This window comes from Otolemur garnettii, unplaced genomic scaffold (genome assembly GCF_000181295.1).
Source record: "Otolemur garnettii isolate 467f Iridium unplaced genomic scaffold, OtoGar3 scaffold00090, whole genome shotgun sequence".
In the NCBI taxonomy this organism is placed as follows: Eukaryota; Metazoa; Chordata; class Mammalia; order Primates; family Galagidae; genus Otolemur; species Otolemur garnettii.
The window spans coordinates 6,033,585-6,051,137 of NW_003852485.1; the positions used below are offsets into that span (position 1 = coordinate 6,033,585).

The 17,553-nt window shown below is 36.1% G+C and overlaps 1 protein-coding gene across 1 annotated transcript in view; it reads left to right on the top strand.

Moving 5' to 3' along the window:
* The window catches only part of XIRP2 (xin actin binding repeat containing 2), a 313,100-nt gene that overhangs the window by 174,045 nt on the left and 121,502 nt on the right, over window positions 1-17,553 (top strand). The window lies entirely within an intron of this gene.

Sequence of the window (17,553 nt, forward strand, 5' to 3'; positions counted from 1 at the left end):
AAAAAATAGTTTCTAAGTTCTGTTTTAGAAAGGAGGCATCATTCATACATTGTTTTGTACTACCTGAAAATTCTATGATATACCTAAAATCATTTCAAATCAATAAAGTTACAATGACACAATTTAAAATTTCTGAAAATGTATTCACATGGCATACCTGTGTTCATTCATTCAGCAATTCATTTAAGAACAATTTATTAAACTTCCATAATGGCCACCTGGGAAACCTGAGTCATTGCTGCCAAGAGGGATGAGGGGTAAGAAAGTCACATAAGAGGTGGCATTAACATTCCTAAGAGGTAAAAATGAGGCTTCATGTGACCAAGGTGAATTTCATGCTCTGTGTCCGGGTTTCCCAAGTGCAGGTTAGTGGTCTCAACTGGAGGGTTTAATTGCCAGTCTACGAAAGTAAGTGGTTGCCCCTGGAGAGGTTTCTGTACGTTTGTAATAATTGCTTGATTTGGATTCACTGGGACCCCAATTCATAGGGAATAAACTAGGGAGACACTGTGGAAATGGGGTAGTTGGGATCAGAAACAAGGAGGGGAACTGCAAAGTGTAAGCGCTCTCATGAAATAGCCAACATCCTATAGCACAGCGACCCTCCTGCACAAGGAGTCCTCTGGGACTGTAGCTTTTAAATCTCATCCTTTCTCACTGGCCGTCTTTCCGTTCCTTAATATAACCATGTGCCAGCCACTTTCTGTCAAAAATAACTGCAAAAAATGTTCATATTGGCAGGGATAAAAGCAACTTAAATACAAGTAAACATTGTAGGGAAGCAATTAACTTCAAGACAACTAAGAGAATTATAGTTCCAGTGTGAAACACACTTCGTGAGAAAAATACTGTATCATTAACCTAGATACAATGTATATTGCCATGAAGAGTCTCACTATAAAATGGGGGCTAGCCATTGTTTTTAGATATAACAAAAACTGTAATATATGCTCTTACTTAATCTTCAGGAAAGAACCCTCTTCAGAAAGAAAAATAGCTGTATAGATCATCAACTCCGTTTTCACTGCACAAATCTCCTGGAACTATATAAGGCCCTAGCAGTTTATAGTGTCACATTTACTGTCCTGACTTCTTATCTCCCTACAGGATATAGAAGACCTGTTGGTAGATTTTTTTTTCTTTCTTTTTTTTTTTTTTTGGTAGCAGATTACAGCTATTTTGATTTCTAGTTGAATGATTTCTCCCTTTGAAATTCAGGTATTTTCTTTATCTCCTGGGCCATGTTATAAAAAATGTGGTTCTTCTATAACTGGCCTGTCAGACAAAAGATTAATTCCTGCATATAAAAAGAACAGAACTTTTTGGATTTTCTCTACTGAAGTCTACCAGATTAACTTTGTTAGTGCTATTACTTATAAAGAACAAATTGTTTCCTTCTATTTGGGCACAGTTTTTGAATAATTAGCTTTCTGCTTTTATAAATTGAAAAGCATTAGCTATGATATCTGAAAAAGATAATGGTTTATTATCAGAAAGAACTATTTCTGATAAGTATTATCAGAATATAAGTATTTCTATTATTTCTTTTCTTTTTCCTTTTTTTTTCTATTGAATGGTAACTGTGTACATTGATGCACTTTGGGGGTACATAGCCTTCATGTAACTTTCTTAGTTATTGTGTTAAAACATTCATATTCTACTCATAAAAAGATTCACTTATACCCTTGTAAGATGAACCACAGAAGTGAACCCTCGAATCTAATAAATAAGAAAGAACTTATTTTAGTTTTGTTGTTGTTGTTGTAGCTGATGTTCTTTGGGTTTGGCTTTTGCTTAATTTGTTCAGTAACATCTTTCTTTCCTAAACCAGCTTTTCTTACAAATCTCGAAATCTAGGTGATCACCATTGCTTCCAGGAATTTATGTCACCCAAACTCCAGAAACAGACTTAACCAATATTATAGCAGTGCTCGAGGCTACAGGAAAGCTGTTATTTGACCAGATGTTATTACAGGGTAGAAAAACAGATTACTCTTTATATTTTGGTTCTCCAGAAACCTTTCATAAAGAAGTTATACCTAAGGAAATACAGAAATCCGATTGTCAGAAAACACTTTTGCTCAATGGAGTCAAATGCTAGCTGGTATGATCTTGCCCAGATTTGTTTAAAGTCGTGCTGATGGCTTCTCTTTAGAGAAAAAAATAAATAAAACACCGAAGCCAAATTTCAGTTAATTTTAAGTGTAGCCCCTCTTATCTCTAGACTCTATTAAACTGACTGCATTATTATTACCAGCACCAGTGATTTATTTTTCTGCCCTAATCTATATTTCCTCGATTGGAAAAAGAAGTCCGCCGTCACTCCTAGTGAGAGGGCTTGCATACTCTAATTATTGTTAGCTCTCCTTTAGAATTTCTCTTACAAAGTGTTGCCCCAGGTTTTGTACAAGAACAATAGCGAAGCTACCGGCACATCTGTGTGGTAGGAGCTGATGCTCTTCTATGATTAATTCTCCTTAATGATTGTCGCCCTACTCTCTTGGTTTTTCTCATGAAGAATTTTAATATTTTTTACTTGGTTGAAATAATCATTTATTTGCAAAATAACTCAGAATCTGAGTTTTTTTGTTTTATGTTTTTCATTTTGTTCTTTTTAAAATAAATACAAAAAGAAATGCGTTCTGATAAAAAGTTCAAAAATGCCAATGTGTATAATATGTAAGTTACAGGTTCCTTTTAGCAATTCTACCAACACTTCATAATCCTACCCCCCAAAGTAATCACTATTCTTGTAGAATATTCTCAATTTACATGTACATGAACTCACAGATTCTAATGTTCCACTTCAAACATATGATCAAACTATTTAAAATTTTTTTTCTAAAGTAAGATTAAATAAATAATGACCTGAACATAATGCTCGTGCTTTATTTTATGAATTTAGTGGCATATATTTGCTCCTAGGGATATTAACATTGTAGGTGTGGCTTTTCAGTTTCTTGAGTGTGGTATTTGCCAAATACAAAGGTATTTGTAACCTTTGTGTAGGTGTGGTGATGTTTTAGCATTCTTCAGCATCGCTTATTTTATTTCTTCCCATACGATACTGAGATACATTCAATCTTTTCTTTTGCTGTTGTTAGGAGTATTGGACAAATGGCTGAATCAACTCAGTTGATCCATAGCCTTAGTTATGATGGATTTATGTTGCCAAAGCTTCTTGCAATTTACCTTCTTGTTCATTATCTGTTTATAATAATAGTCCACTATCCTTATTCTGCCGATACCATTTAGCTCATTTGGACCACCTGTCCAGATGATATCATTAGATTTGATAAATGTTTACTAAAAGTAAAACTAAGTTCTTAAACAAAATTGCTATTCTGCTAAATTGATATACAAATGGAGTTGAATTAATGTATTGAATAGCAAAACGTACTTGTGATTAATAATTTCCAAATGAGTTAGTAAGCTTGTTTTTTTTTTAAATTAAACTTTCTATTGGAGATAGCAGTAGATTCATGGAGTTGTAAGAAATAATAGAGACCTCACGTACCTTTACTCAGTTTCCTACAATGGTAAGTAACATCTTGCAAAACTGTAGTAGAATATTATAACTAGCATGTTTACATTGATAAAATCAAAATAGATATTTCCATAACTTCGTAAACTCTTTATGTGCCCTTTAATAGTCACACTCACTTGTGTCCAAGAACCATCCTCTCTTTCTTTAACATACATTTCAGATTAAAATGAGGGTACATACTATTAGTTACATAGTTTGCTTGAAGTTTAAAGTCCAAGTTATAGCTATGTGCCAGATACCCATACTATGTATCTAGTGCGTGGCACAACCCCTCCCTCTCTACCCCTCTACTTGAATTTAACTGAGTTTTTCTTTCACATGAGTGCATAGTTGTTAATCTGCTAGTTTTGATTTAGTACTGAGTACATGTAATAATTGCTTTTCCATTCTTGTGGTACTTTGCTAAGGAAAATGGTCTCTAAATCTGTCCAAGTTGTTACAAAAGATACAAAATCTCCATTTTTATGGCTAAATAATATTCCATGGTATACACATCCCACAATTTATTAATCCATTCAAGTGCATAAGGGCACTTGGGTTTTTTCCCAGCTCTTTGCAACTATGAATTATGCTGCTATAAAGATTAAAGTGCAAATGTCTTTATGGTAAAATGTCTTTTTTTCTTTGGGGTAGATGCCTGGCAATGGGATTACAGGATCAAGCAGTAGCTCTATTTTTAGCTCTGTGTGGAATCTCCATACTTATTTCCATAGATGTTGTACTAGTTTGCAATCCTACCAATAGTCAGCACCACCATCTCTATAACTTTAGCTACTATTAATCTCTTTTTCATTCATACATTTTGTTATTTTAAGAATGCTCTATAAATGGAACCATAGAATATAAGCAATCACATTCTATGCAGATTTTCAGAGTTGGATTTTCTTTTCAGTTGGTGATCCACCCAAGTGGTTGAGTATAGGCATAGTTTGTCCTTTTCTATTCCTGTACAGTATTCCCTGGTATAGATGTACCAGTTAACCACTTGCCCACTGAAGGGTATGTATATAGTAGACTTTGGCTATCAGAAAAAAAGCTACTATATATATTCATGTATAGGTACTTGCATGAGCATGAATTTTAATTTCTGTGTTAAAATGCCCGAAAGTACATTTAGGGGGGCTATATAGTAGTTTTACTTTAGATTTTTAAAAAATTGACGAATTGTTTTCCAGAGCTGATGTACCTTTCTACATTCCCACTAACAATGTATCAGTGATCCAGTTTTCCTACATTCTTGCTACCACTTGGTGTTACTTTTTTTTATTTGTTTATTTTGTTTTTGCAGTTTTTGGCCGGGGCTGGTTTTGAACCCACCACCTCCAGCATATGGGGCTGGTGCCTTACTCCTTTGAGCCACAGGAGCTGCCCTGGTGTTACTGTTCTTTCTTTCTTTTTTCTTTTTTTTATTGTTGGGGATTCATTGAGGGGGCAAAGAAACAGGTTACATTGATTGCATTTATTAGGTAAAGTCCCTCTTACAATTATGTCCTGCCCCCAAAAGGTGTGTCACACACCATGACCCCCACTGTCCATCCCTCCCTCCTTCCCTTTCCCTGCTCTCCCCTTCCACCACCTCCCACTGTATACTAGGTCAATAATTGCCCTCATGTCAGAATTGAGTACATAGAATTCTTGCTTCTCCATTTTTGTGATACTTTACTAAGAAAATCCCTCATTCCTTACCCCAACTCCTTGTACTAGCTCATCTACTGCCTTCATATTAGGGTTGAGTACATTGGATTCTTGCTTTTCCATTCTTGTGACACTTTACTAAGAAGAATGTGTTCCACCTCCAGCCAGGTTAATACAAAAGATGTAAAGTCTCCTTATATTTTAATGGCTGAATAGTATTTCATGGTATACATATACCACAGCTTGTTTATCATTCCTGGGTTGGTGGGCATTTAGGCTGTTTCCACATTCTGGCAACTGTAAATAGAGCTGCAATATATAGTCTACTATAAATGTCATTATGTTAAAAGGATTTTTTTTTCCTCCTGGGTAAATGCCTAATAATGAAATTGAAGGATCAAATGGGATGTCTAATTTGAGTTCTTTGAGGGTTCTTCATACTGCCTTCCAAAAAGGATTGCATTATTTTGCAGTCTCACCAGCAGCATAAAAGTGTTCCCTTCTCTCCACATCCATGCCAGCATCTGAAGCTTTGAGACTTTGTGATATGGGCCTTTCTAACTGAGGTTAGGTGATATCTCAGGTAGGTTTTGACTTGCATTTCTCTGATGATCAGGGATGATGAGCATTTTTTCAAATGTTTCTTAGCCATTTTCCTGTCTTCTTTAGATTCTAGTCATGTCTCTTGCCCAGTGATAAATGGATTGTTGTCTCTTTTTTTGATGATTAACTTGATTTTTCTATAGATCCTACTTATCAATCTTTTGTCTCATTCATAATATGCAAATACCTTTTCCCATTCTGAAGGTTGTCTATGTGCTTTGGTTGTTATTTCCTTAGCTGTACAGAACCTTTTCAGTTTAATTGCATCCGTTTGTTTACTTTTGTTGTTGTTCAGTAGCCGTGGAAATATTCTTCACAAAATCTTTTCCCAGGCTGATATCTTCAAGTGTTTTCCCTACACTTTCTTTGAGGATGTTTATTGTTTCATGCCTTAGATTTAAATATTTTATCCATCTTGAATCAATTTGTGTAAGTGGTGAGGTGTGCAGGTTTAGTTTCAGTCTTTTACATGTGGTTATTCAGTTCTCCCAGCACTATTTATTGAATAGGGTTTCTTTTCCCCAGTTTATGTTCTTATTGGGTTTATCAAAGATCAGGTGGCTCTAAAATGTTAGTTTCATCTCATGGTTTTCTATTTGGTTCCAAATGTCAATGTCTCTATTTCTGTGCTAATGCCATGCTATTTTGATCATTATGGCTTTGTAGTATAGCCAAAAATCTGGTAGGGTGCTACCCCTGGCTTTGTTTATAGTACTAAGAATTGCCTTGGTTATATGGGGGTTCTTCTGGTTTCATAAAAAATTAAGAATTATTTTTTTCCAAATCTTAAATGTATGATGATGTCATTTTGATGGGGATTGCATTGAATCCATAGATTGCTTTGAAAAGTATAGACATTTTCACAATGTTTATTCTTCCCAGCCATGAGCATGGTATGTTCCTCCATTTGTTAATATCTTCTACTATTTCTTTTTTTAAGTTTTCACAATTTTCTTTGTAAAGTCCCTTCACATCTTTTGTTATGTAGATTCTTAGGTATGTCTTTTTTTCTTTTTAAGCTACTGTGAAGGGAATTGTGTCCCTGATTAGCTCTCATCCTGGCTGTTATTGGCATATACAAAGGGTACTGACTTGTGGATATTGATTTTGTACCTTGAGACATTACTGTATTTCCTGATGACTTCTAGGAGTTTTGTGGTTTAGTTTCTGGTGTTTTCTAAGTACAAGATCATATCATCAGCAAGCATGAACTCCTCTACACCAATTTCTATGCCTTTTATTTCCTTCTCTTGCCTTACTGTATTGGCTAGATCTTCCAGCACTGTGTTGAATAGTAGTGGCGATAGAGGACAAACTTGTCTGGTTCCAGTTCTAAGTGGAAAAGCTGTTAGTTTTACACCATTCAGTGTAATGTTAGCTGAGGATTTTTTATAGATGGCTTTGATCAGATTAAGAAACATGCCCACCCATGCCTATAATCTTAAGTGCTCTAATTAGAAAAAGATGCTGAATTTTATCAAATGCTTTTTCTGCATCTATCGAGAAGATCATATGGTCTCACTTCTATTGATATTGTGAATTACATTTGTGGATTTGCATATGTTAAACCAGCCTTGCATACCTGAGATAGAGCCTACTTGATCATGATGTATATTTTTTTAATGTGTAGCTGTAATCTATTAGCTAAGATTTTGTTGAGTATTTTTGCTTCAGTATTCATTAGTGAAATTGCTCAGTGATTCTTCTTTTCCTGGTTTTGGAATCAGGGTGATGTTTGCTTCATAGAACATGTTGGGGAAGGTTCCTTTCTTCTCAATATTTTGGAATAGGTTCTATAGTTAGGTATAAGTTCATCTTGGTTCTGTAGTTAGGTATAAGGTAAGATTTTGTTGAGTATTTTTGCTTCACTATTCATTAGTGAAATTGCTCAGTGATTCATCCTTTCCTGGTTTTGGAATCAGGGTCATGTTTGCTTCATAAAACATGTTGGGGAAGGTTCCTTTCTTCTCAATACTTTGGAATAGGTTCTATAGTTAGGTATAAGCTCATCTTGGAATGTGTGATAGGATTCTGATATGAAGCCATCTGGTCCAGGGATTTTGTTGTTGTTGAAAGCTTTTTTAATGTTTCTGCAATCTCAGTGCTTGATATTGGTCCTTCTGAAAGATCTGTTTCTTCCTGGTTAGGTATAGGGAGATGGTGTGTTTCCAGGTATTGGTCCATTTCCAGCACATTGTCAATTTTTTTGTAGGACTCAGAAATAATCTCTTATCTCTGTGGTCAGTTTTCATTTCCCCATTTTTGTTTTGAACTAAGGTTATTACATATTTTTCTTATCTGTTTCTATTTATTCTGGTCAATAGTTTATCAATTTTATTTATCTTTTCAAAGAACCAACTTTTTGTTTGATTGATTTTCTAAATTGTTCTTTTATTTTCAATTTCATTTATTTCTGATTTAATTTTGGTTGTTTCTTTTCTTCTCCTGAGCTTGGAATTGGATTGCTCTTCCTTTTTCATTTCTTTAAAGTGTTTATTTAGGTTGCTGATATGCTCTGTTTCTATTTTTCACACACAGGCAACTAATGTTATAAATTTCCTTCTTAGCACTGCTTTTGTGGTATCCCACCGGTTTTGGTAACCTATGCCTTCATTGCTGTTATGTTCAAGAAAGTTAATGATTTCCTCCTCTATCTCTTCATTGACCTGACTGTCATTCAGCATAAGCTTGTTTAGTTTCCATGCCTTTGTGTGGGAATGCAAATTTTTGGTGGAGTTGAGTTCTATCTTTATTGCCTTATGGTCTGAGGACACACAAGATATAATTTCAATTCTTTTGATTTTGTTGAGGTTTGATTTTTGTTTTAGAAATTTCCATGGGCTGATGAGAACATATATTCCTTAGCTATGGGATGCTGTATTCTCTATATGCCTATTAAGCCCAATTGTTCTAAGATGTGTTTAAGCCCCTTTTATCTTTGCTTAGTTTCTTTTTAGAGGATCTGTGCAGCTCTGTAAGAAGGGCGTTAAGGTTCTCTTCTATTATGGTGTTATAGGATATCATATTGCTCAGACCAAGTAAGGTCCATTTTATAATTCTGGGAGTATTTAAGTTGGGTGCATATATATTTAGAATTAAAATGTCTTCTTCCTTGTTTTTGTTTTTGCTACAGTTGTTACTGCTGTTTTAGCTAGCTGGGGCCAGATTCGAATCTGCCACCCTCAGCATATGGGGCTGACACCCTACCAACTGAGCCACAGGTGCCACCCTGAAATGTCTTCTTATTGTTTTGTTCCCTTGACCAGTCTGAAGAGTCTATCCTTGTCTTTTTTGACTTTAGTTGCTCTAAATCCACTTATATCTGAAAATAAGATCATGCCCCTTCTCTCTTCTGAATTTCATTTGAGTTAAATATTGTTTTCCATGCCTTCACCCTAAGTCTTATCTTTTCCTCTGACAGCATTTGGATAGCTTGTACTTTTTTATCCAATCAGCCAGCTTATGCCTCTTCAGTGGAGAATTCAAGCCATTAACTTTTTTTTTTTTTTGGCAGTTTTTGGCCAGGGCTGAGTTTGAACCCACCACCTCCACATATGGGGCTAGCGCCCTACTCCTTTAAGCCACAGGTGCCACCCAAGCCATTAACATTTTTTGAGATAATCAGTAAATGTTGTCGAGTTCTATTCATCTTATTTTGTGAAAGTCCATTGCTTAGTTTTATCCTTTGTGTCATTGTGGGAGCTAGATTTTATTCTTTAGTTTCTGGGTGTTTAGTTTGCTAGTGGTCCATTGTGACTGTCAGTGTGAAGAATCGGTGTAAGTATTCTCTGTAGAGCTGGTCTTGTTGTGGCAATTTTCCTCAAAGATTGCATATCAGTAAAAGATTTGATTTCTCCATCATAAAACTTAGCTCAGCAGGATATAAAATTCTGGGCTGAAAATTGTTTAGTTTAAGAAGGTTAAAGGTAGCTGACCAATCTCATTTGACTTGAAAAGTTTCAGTTGAGAAGATTGCTGTCACCCAGAAGGATCTGCCACTGTAGGGCAATTGGCAATTACTCTTTTGCTTTTCCAGAATATTCTCTTGCATATTAACTTTGAACAGGTTCATGACAATGTGTCTTCGAGAAGCTCTGAGTTACAATGCCCTGGGGTTCAATATCCCCCTGAAAGGAATGTGTCAGAATCTGTGATCCTTAAGAAATTTTTGTTATTGATTTGCCCAATAGGGTCTATTCCTCTAGGGTGCTCTTATTCTCCTTTTAGAACACCTATATTTTATATGTTTGAATACTTCATGAAGTCCCATAATTCTCTGAGTGAATCTTCTGCTTTCTCTCTTTCTGCATGGGCTAATCTGTTATTATCTGAGTGAATGTTCTGCTTTCTATCTATCATGGTCTAATCTATTGATACTTTATATTGCATCTTTAAGTTCCTGATTGACCACTTCAATTCCTTAGAGCTCTGCTATACCCTTTCTATATTCTTTATATCTCATCCCTTATTTGATTCTGCTTTTGGATTTCCTTTTGGTTATTTTCCACTTTTTCAGGAATTTCCTTCATTGTTTATACCACCTATATTTTAAATTCCCCTTCTATCATTTCTAACATTTCTTTATAGGTGGAATCCTCTTCCGTAGCTACGTCATGGTCCCTTGGGAGGGTGCTGTGTTTTGGTTTTCAGTGTTGCCAGGATGTTTTTGTTGGTTCTTCCTCATGAATGTTTTCTTCTTTTCTGCTTCCTTCTCTTACTTTTTCTTTTCACTTCCTCCTCTTTGAATTACCTTGTTTCTGTGCTTATGTATTGAATTGTCCTTTTGATAGAGGAGTAAAAGGATAAGAAGAGTGAGAAGGGAGAAAAGAAAGAAAAGGAGAAAAATTGGTGGGCTAAAAGGAAAGATTGGAAAAGGGAGAGAACAGAAAGAGACAGGAGTAATAGTGGTATTCAGCAGGGTGCTCTGTCTGACACCCAGAATTTCTTGTGTCTGGGCTCTGGGATAGGTGGGAGCTCAGGAGCTCCTTATCAGCCTGAACAAAAGTAAGACTCCACCTCCACCAAATAGAGAGGAAAAACAAAGAGTATGTCACAATCGGGACTTACCAATAATGTCGCAGTATGTCACAATCGGGACCTACCAATAATGTCCTTCCACAGGCCAAACCTACAAGGACCCTCTAGACTAGAGAAATTAAGGTCTCCTTGAGCCAGGCCAATGTTGTGGCACCCCAGTTCAGGCCTCAGAGTGAGTCTCTGTCCCATAAATGGAATACAAATTGACAAAGAATAAAATAGATGAAAAAAGATAAAATAATAATAAAAGTATATAAAGAAAATAGAAAATGAAATTATATAAGATGTAAAAACAAGAGGGATATACCTTCATGGTATTTGAGAAATTTATGTGGGAAAGATAAGAAAAGTAGAGAATCTTTACAGAAAGAGAACAAAAAGGAGAGAAATGGGAAGGAAACAATGAATAAAAGGGGTAGAAAAACCATAGCAAAAGGGGATCCCTTATTATTGCAGAAAGTAAAAATGGAAAAATAAAAATACAATGAAACAAAAAAATAAGAAACCTTAGGGAAAAAATTGGGGGAAAATGAATAAACAGAGCACAAAAACTATAACAAAAACGGAGTCCTTACTATTGAGGAAAGAAAAAATTGAAAATTTAAAAATACAAAAAAAAAAGAGAAAAATCTATGGGAAAAATTTTTTAAAGGAAAATATATATATACATTACCATATGTTGCTTGGACAACAGGTGATGTTCTGAGGTATGAGATGATAATCTTGACACTGATATGTCTGTATATGGGGTCTGGAAGCCTTATCTTGCTGAGGAGACCTGGCTCTATCTTCCTGATTTCTTAGCAGGTTTGGGAACCTGAAGCTCTAATCAACCTATTTAATAGACATGGCTTGACTTTTCCAAACAGTATCGCTTGGCCACACAGGGGCTTTTCCAAGAAATCATGTTTTAGTCAAATTTCCCATGGGTGGCTGCCCAGCTCAGCATGCACACCAGAACAAGCCTCACACTAGGTCCCTGAGGGCTGTTCCTGCCAGGCAGCTCTCTCACATTGTCTGTACCCAGCCAGTAGCCAAATGACAAGAGCTCCACTCTGTCTGGTGCCTCAAAAATCCCAGCCACCTGGGCATTGCTAATGACCACTTATTCACCCAAGCTCTCCCATGGTAAGTAAGAAAGTTTGCCCAGGTCCCCCCGCCCCTCCCCCCAAAAAATCTTGCCAGGTAGGCTTTCTCTGTCTGCAAACCACCCTAACCAGCCGGCCTCTGTCAACACACAAGCACTTCCCTTCTCCACTTCTCCTGACCTCCTCATTGCTTTAGGAGACTCCTGCTGCCTCCCTGTGCCTCTGAAATGATGTCAGTGGTCTGCTCCCCCATTCCCCAACCAAAGTTCTCTGGAGCCCCTTCTCCCTGATCTCACAGTGACTGCAAAGGAGATGTCTCTAGTCCACCATCTTGCTCCACCCCAATTTGGCATTTTTTAAACCTTCCTTCAGCTATGTGAGGACACAGCATTCCTTAGGCAGCTTTTTAAGGTACCATGTTGGAAGCAGAGACTAAACTTTCATTAGACATTGAACCTGCCAGAACCTTGATCTTAGACATCCCAACATCCAGAATTATGGTAAATAAATTTCTGATTTTTATAAATTACTTAGTCCCAGATATTCTATTATAGCATCACAAAAATCAGTCTTATAAATATGTAGCTGAAAATTCTGAAGATGAAAGAACCTAGAAAATATCTGTATAGAGAGACAAGAGGACTAAGACAGAAAAATAAGAAAGCCAAATAATTGTGAGAGAAAAGAAAATCAGAAGAGGACAAGCTGTCATAGAAGCATACAGAAGGAGACAATTTTTAGGAAGAACCTAGAGTGTCATATGAGTTGGAAGTACTGAGATATGTTCATTGATTTAAGCAGCAAGGAGTATATTGATGAGATTATCACCATGGCAAGATCAATGCACGTGATTCAGTGGAAGCAGAAGCTGGATCAGAATGGGCTGAGCAGCAGATGAGGGTGATGAAGTGGAGCCAGTGGCAATAGATAATTCTTTCAAATGTTTGTGAAAAGGGGAAGGAAGAGAGAAAGCTCCTGAAAGGAAACTAGGAGTATATTTTTTTCTTATTTTACACATTAGACAGACATTGTCATCTTGGAATGTTCTTTGGGAATAATCCAGCAGTGGTGAAAGAGTTAAAAGCATTTCCAATATTAATTTTTAAAAAGATAAAATTATTGTTCATATACCTCAGACACATACAAAGTCCAAGACTTTATTTAACTCATTAATTAATGCAGAAAATTATGACCTCCTGTAGCATCTGAGAAGCTAATATATTTACAGGTAATTTAACAAAGATATATTATGACAAGATTACTGGGCTAGACATAAAATTTATTAATATCCAACAAGCCATAAATCACTGGACTTATCAGTTTTAACACTAGAAATTATTTGTATCTCCACTAGACAAAAATCTACACATGAAGGTGCGTCTTTACTAGGCCTTGGATTTTGTACTTTTGATCGATAAGAACCATAACAAGTGAATAAAGCAGGTGTTTACCGAGATAATCCTTATGGGACTTTAACTCTCATTTCGTAGTGAAAAGATGTGCCACCCTCCTTTCTGCCTTGTTTCCTAATTTTGGATAATTTTCCTGATGAGAACGCTGGATAGCTGTAGAGTAAGGTGTGCAAAAGAAAAGAGGACAATGTTTACCCCTAGCTGTACATTGGAACCACCTCGCAAAGTTTCAAAAAGTACTTAAACCTCAGGCCTACATGGAAAGATTCAAAATTTAATTGGTGCAGGGTGGGCCAGCAGCAAGGGCCAAAGATGAGAACCATTACTGAAAAACTGAGAATCACAGTACAAAATGAGAGAATAAGAAAAGGAGGCTACTTCTTGGTCTTATAGAAGAAATAACAAATGACCATAGATACAAGTTCATAGATTGGAAGACACAAATGATGGTGGTGGTGATGATGATGATGATGGTGATGACGATGGTGATGATGATGATGTTTGCCTGTCCCGCTGTATCTGGTTGTGAGAATTCTGGGAGAAAGCAGGTGCAATTTCTTTGCATTGGACTTACATTTGAGTGAGTTGATGATATTCATTACCTTTCTGTTAGCTTCCCCATATGCATGAACAGAATAATATTTAAAGGTAAATATAATTGTCTTTACAGAATTTTAGTTGGAAAATTTGCCCTTTTTAATTTAATTTAAGCCCTCTTCATTTGCAAATGTAAATTCCTAAGTAATCTCTCATTGTGATAGCAAAATGCCCACTGTCAAATAACTGGTACAGCTTTTTGATGTGAAACTCATTAGTCTCCTGGCCTAATTTCAAAATGCATATGATAGTGTTATATATGATAGCCACGGGAACAACTGGTTTGAGAAAACTCATGATTTTCTGTTGCAGTACTTGGACTTGTACCCCTCGCTCTATTAAGATAATTCCTTGAAATGCAAACAAGAATAAACTACATAGGTATCACCATGAAATAGAAGTAACAGAGTTTATGTGACTCACCAAGTTCAGCACTTGAATACCATTTCATGACTGGCTAGCCTCTGGGAACCATTGCACTAACCTATTAATATGTGTGCCAGATGATGAGCTCTTGAAGGACAAGCTCTTGATTTTTCATCTTCTACAAATACTGAAATTCCAAAAAAATTTGAAAGTTTCTGGCATTTGACAGGTGCTCAGTAATGTCTGCTAAATGAACAAATAGATTATGCATGATACCCACGATTGTTTCAAAGGCTACAGAAATAATTACAATTCAAGGCACATGACTTCAGAGTTTAGAAGATTGAAATTTTCTTAATATGGCACATGCTAAAGTTCAGCAGTTTATTTATAGGATGATTTCGTTTCCTCCTCTCTCCCTCATTGCTGCAAATGTTAAACATCAGTCTGTCACGCATGCAAAGTGCTGATCTAATTGGCCTATAAGAGCACTCATTCTCACTTTCGGCATCGTAAAGATGTTATATGGATAAGCCACTTAGAGGCTCCCCTTCTGTGCTACTATATTTAAAATAGCTGTTGTGTTGTTCATGGGGATTTATAAAGTGAGTTTTAAAGAGGAGGTATCACAGAGTGCTAGTACTTCTACTCTTCACTGAGCCTTTAAAAGATTTTGCCTCAGCCACAGTCGGGCTGATTTCTGTCAGTATTTCTTGACTGTCTATAGTTTAATAATGCAATAACAAGAACTCTCTGGGGAAAATCTTTAGGAAAAAATAAGACATTTTCTGCAATTCTTCAGTGCAACCCCATGACCTTCTCCTGGGGGCCATATGTGGCTTTCCAGAAATCTGCATTGTTATTTCTAGCAGAAAGCACAGTCCCCATGGAGAGAAGGCCTTGGATAAGCTTTCTTTCCCATCTGTTCCTCCATAACATTGTGTGTTATGTCACCTAGGAATGGAGAAACTGTATAAGAATGTGTAATACCTTCACAAGTCTCAGGGTTTCTACCTCTTGATTCAAACATTTCTAACTTGAAGCACACAGCCTCCAAGTCGTTGAAAGCATGGTATGATTATTGTTTTAAATAATTATTCTAATTATCTCTGCAGTAGGTCTGTATTATCATAGCCCTAATTTCTGGTAAAGAAAAAGAGATACAAAGAATTTACGATATCCAAGTTCCCCTAACTTAGGAGAGACAACAGTCTTTCCTTCATGATAATTAGAAGGGTCTGACTTCTATTGAACATGGTCAACCAGAAACTTCAGAAGATCAAACAAAATAATCTCAGAACAGCTTACTTAGCCCATAAATGTAAATATTCATACCTTGTGAGTTTCATATTTAGAAGACTGTGTTTTCTTCTTACCACTTTATTAATTGCTACAACTGTGTATTAGAGTATCTACAGAGTAGTTACTAGATATTGAATATATGCTTATCAAATATAGTATATTGTATTCACCAAAAGCAAGCAATATTATAACATTTTATAGGTGAAGAAACAGAAACCAATAGAAATCAAATAACTGGAAATAGTGAATCTGAGTAGCTTCTACTCATTTTCCAGCTTGTCATCCCAATTCAACACAGTTTTATCTGTCAGAAATGTTATGCTCTTCACGTAGACATAATCCTTTCAGCATAAGCATCGTTAGCTCCCTATCCACACAAATATACATAATTTCCCTTTTTTCTTTTGCATATTTTTAGTATGATAGTTTAAATATAGAAATTTGTTTTTAGCTTATTCATGCAACTCTAGGGAATATCATTGAGTTATCTCATTTGCAAAAAGTTAAAGGAAATGAAACCAAAAAACAGATATAAGATTAGACAAAGAAAAACACTTTGCAGGCTAACACCTAAATCTCAAACAGCACATCATTTTTAAAATGTGTTAAAGTAGGAGAGCTTTAAAAGGTTTAGCCATTAGGGATTCCTCCATTGCCAGTAATATGGTCAATTGAAACTAGTTAAAATATTTTAATAGAAGCTTTCTTTTCATTAGAATTCTTATAAGACTGTATATAGTCTCCAACTAATAAAGATAATCATAAAATACTTTAGGGCCCTATTTAAGGAAATGAGAGAGACTGCGGCAAGTTGCAGAATTTTATTCTTGAGTGAGAAGGAAACGAAAGCAGTATTTCTGCTTTATATGGAAAACTAACTGCCGAAGTATGATGCCAGAATGAAAATAAGATTACATAGCATTAAAATGTGCATCTCATGGGGAATTTGTGTTCAGTACTTTTTGAGAATAAAATGCAACAGGTTTTCTTAGGCAGATAGCAAGTCCAATGAAGACGGTGAGAGGTGAGACACAAAGGGATAGAATGACGTGCTTGGCCACTCAGGGCTGAGACAGCCGCGTGTCGTGTTTTTGCACATGGGGGAAACTGAGTGAATTTAGAAATATACCTTTTCCAATTTCACAGATTATTTCTGTTAGATCAGTATCAAATAGCAAAATGATTATGTGCATGCCTAGCTTCTAAATTAATTACTTAAAGAAATTACGTAGCATACTCAGAATCCCTAGATCAGCTTTTCCCCTCCAGAAAGTCTTTATTCTGAGAATGTTAAGCCATGGTGCTCACACAGAGGCTCAATGTTTTTCTTAAAAAAGTTGGGACGTATGCATTTTAAAATCAGGCCCAATCAAAAATGATATATGAATCAGGACTAAAATTATAGCTTTTCTGTGCTTAATTTCTTCCACCTCTAAATGGGGATTATAATATGATGCAGGGCATGGTACAAGGCTTTGCCCCCAGTTGTATGCCAACTGATTTCTACCCTGTTCACATCTAGAAGAAAGAAGGATGAAAAAGTTTATTTTTCATAGAAATAACAGCTGTTGGAAAAGTAGAAGACCTTCCCATAATTTATAATAACATTTTTTCCAGTCCCAGAAGAAGAACGCGTGACAATGATCATGTGGATGGGCAGGCAGGCTAGCTTCTTGGGCAGAGTCGTCTCCTGATGGCATCATCTGGGGGGACCTGACTCTGCCTCCTGGGAGAGTTGAATTTTCTGTGACTGAGTTCTCCTGAGGAATGAGCCACATGGCTGCCTACTTACTATATTTGTGAGTGAAAGGCCCCCCTTTTTTGTTTTGAGTAAATATGTCTATCACATTATAGTACCATAAGGAGAAAGAGGTTCATCACACTGAACAATTTACAATTGAAGATATTTTTATTTTGACAACATTTCTTAGTGCGTGTTTTCTCCATGTCTATTTTTTTTTTTTTT